This window comes from Lissotriton helveticus, chromosome 11 (assembly GCF_964261635.1).
Source record: "Lissotriton helveticus chromosome 11, aLisHel1.1, whole genome shotgun sequence".
In the NCBI taxonomy this organism is placed as follows: Eukaryota; Metazoa; Chordata; class Amphibia; order Caudata; family Salamandridae; genus Lissotriton; species Lissotriton helveticus.
This window is the reverse complement of record NC_136072.1, coordinates 80,247,767-80,250,997: the sequence shown is the minus strand read 5'-3', so window position 1 is coordinate 80,250,997 and position 3,231 is coordinate 80,247,767. Positions and strand designations below refer to the sequence as shown.

General features: G+C 51.2%; 1 pseudogene; it reads right to left on the bottom strand.

Moving 5' to 3' along the window:
• Positions 1–2,519: 2,519 nt before the first annotated feature.
• On the bottom strand, positions 2,520–2,648 carry LOC144793278 (small Cajal body-specific RNA 14; annotated as a pseudogene).
• Between the last annotated feature and the right edge of the window lie 583 nt (positions 2,649–3,231).

The following is a 3,231-nucleotide window of genomic DNA, read 5'->3' as shown; positions in this document are numbered from 1 at the left end:
ACAGATGTTATTATTCACACAGCTCTGATGATGCACCTCACGCACGGGGCTGACAGTTATTATTCACACAGCTCTGATGATGCACCTCAGGCACGGGCTCACAGCTGTTATTATTCACACAGCTCTGATGATGCACCTCTGGCACGGGCTTACAGCTATTATTATGCACACAGCTCTGATGATGCACCTCACGCACGGGCTCATAGCTGTTATTATTCACACAGCTCTGATGATGCACCTCACGCACGGGGCTGACGCAGTTATTATTCACACAGCTCTGATGATGCACCTTAGGCACAGGCTCACAGCTGTTATTATTCACACAGCTCTGATGATGCACCTCTGGCACGGGCTTACAGCTATTATTCACACAGCTCTGATGATGCACCTCAGCACGGGGCTCACAGCTGTTATTATTCACACAGCTCTGATGATGCACCTCATGCACGGCCTCACAGCGGTTATTATTCACACACAGTGATGACCCCGGGGGCAGCCTGCACCTTCCTACGCTACTGTCTCTGCATATCACAATAAGTCTGGTAATGGGCAAACTGTCTTGGTTGGCATGACATGAGGAAGTCTGGTAATGGGCACAATAAGTCTGGTAATGGGCAAACTGTCTTGGTTGGCATGACATGAGGAAGTCTGGTAATGGGCAAACTGTCCTGATTGGCATGACATGAGTAGGGAAATTTGAAGGAAAAAAAGGCAAAATTAATTTTCAAAACCTCTTCTTTGAACTTTGCCAAGCAAACTATTTTAAAAAGACCCATGAAGACACCCGCCTGATTTTTCCACTCTGTGCTAGCAACATATGGGGGAAAGGCTTAAACGAAGGGCCACAGCTAAAGTGCACTCATTGGATTCAAAACAGAGTTGGTAGGATCCTGGCATCTGGAACATTTACACTTCTTAAAACGGCACCAGGGACACAAACATCCAACAATATCCAGTTTGCTGTGAGAATAAGCCATCATTTTCCCTTCAAATATTAAGCAATTTAAATGTTACTGCATGCAAAATGATGGGGGAAAATACATGTACTGTATGCAGCCTATGCAGTAAAATCAGAAACATTGACCGTAGTAATTCCCACTAATTCCCCCACAGCGAGTTATCAGATGCTTTCATTACAAATCCAGATTGCACTTTAACTTCATTTTAAAACACATCAGCACTGCAATATGGTGGCTCGTGAACAGGTAGGTGTACAGTAGGCTTCCAGGAGTTGTGCTTTAAGGGGTAACGTTGGCGCCTCCTGGATCCAGCGGTCACTGGATGGTGATGCGGGCCCTACAGTCATGTCAGAGGGACTGCAGGAGCAGGTGGTTATTACATGAGGTCCGGGTAGCTGAGGTGACGAGCATGCCGCCTCTTGCACCACCGCGGCCTGCCTCGTCCTCTAAGAGGTCACCCGGGAAGCGGCCGAGCAGTCAAGAAAGACATCAGGTAAAGCAGAAGAAAATAAAGCGGTACACAAAAATATGGCAAATGGAATCTGAACCTCGGCTGCATTCAGTACCCCCTAGTATTGCAGTCATTATGATATTTTCTCTACTCGAGGTGAGCAAGTGGCAGGCACACTGCGCAGGTTTTTTAACTGACCCTACTACAATAACTGACTTTGCTGACATTTGCAGAAACGTTCTTTTGTTTGCAGTGGTGCAGTGTGGACTTTCAATGAGAGGGGTGCACATCGGAGTCCTCGTTTCTTATTAACAGTACGATCAGTTTAGGAGGGCAGTAGGGCTTCAGGTTGCAGATATGTATGACTTCCCAGACTTTATTGCTTGATTTTGCTTCCGAAAAAGTATCACTCATAACCGCTGAAATGCCACTCATAATTACACATAAATTATGAAAACGTCACACATAGCAATCTGAAACCTTGGCAGCTATGAAGGTCTACGTGCTCTTTCGAGACAATTAACCCCTTTCAACAACACCCCATCCCTCCCAGCCTCACCCCAAGCGGGCCCCCTGTGCATGTTAAAGGTGCAGGCCTTACCTTGCTGTAGAGCTCAGAGGCGGACATCGCGGCGCCTCGTGCCCCTCCTTGCAGGGTGCACCGGATGAACGGAACTGGAAGCGTCTAGGCCGTGACTCCTCGCAGGTGGGCCTGTCCTGAACCCAAATAAGGCCTCCCCCGAGCCCGGCTCCCCGTACTTAAGCCCACCCTCCCCCGGCACCCCGCCTGGCCTCGCTTTGGCGCTGCAGGGTGTTTGAGCTGTTGCCAGGACTCGAACCCCGTAGCCCGGCTTCATAACCATCTGCTTCAACCTTGAAGGTAGTTATTACTGAACCTAGAGCCTTTACGTCAAAGTGTGTTTTGCATGCTTGTAAAATGGCCTGCCCATCCCCACTTCGCACTTATTTACACACACGCGCGTGCACTGAACCCTACGCACTGCTCCAGTCTGTACAAATTTCGGTGGAAACGTTTGGTTTGTTTCCTGTCTCAGTATCTCCATATCTCGGTGCAGGTTCGCGCGGCGTCCTCGCGCCGCCTTTAAAATGCTGTAGGGAGCCGTAGCACAGGCACCTGGGGGTCCTGTCGGCAGTGGGCCCCCTCTCGTTGCTGTACGTGGCTGCCTTGGGGTCACATGGTATTACTGACGCATGCAACCGTCAGGGAGGACACCCACGTGTGAGGAGGAGCGGCCGGGGATCGAACCGCCCACGGAGAGAAGCCGCGCCCACGGAGAGAAGCCCATGCCCTAGAGAGAGCCCCGCGGTGGCAGCTGAAGACCGGAGTAGCGGTAAGTGGCGGCGGGGGGGGGCGGGGGCGCTTGATGCACGTGTGTGTGTGTGTGTGTATGCGTGTATGCGACAGCAGGGGTGAGTTCTCTTTATGTGGGGGTGCATGCGTGCATGGGCGCTTGTGTGTGTATGTGTGTGTCTCTGCGTATGCGCATGCATGTAGGGTGTTGGAGCTTCCCAGGAGACGGCAGCTGAGCGTGTTCGCGCGCGCGTGGCCTACGCCGATCGCCTTTGCGCGCGGCCGGTGCTGTCTCCTGGGAAGCATAGTCAGCAACAAAAGATCTCCTGGCGGACACAGCGCTGACGCGCTGTTAAACGCCAGGAGACCTAAAAAGTTGCCCTCTACCTTCCACAGTATCTACAGCCTTTCACCTAAGACACTGCTGGAAAAATCTATGAGAAGGTTGCTTCCTCAGTCGATCTAATCCTGGAGGACCAATGAACAGCCACTGGTTGGTATCAATGATA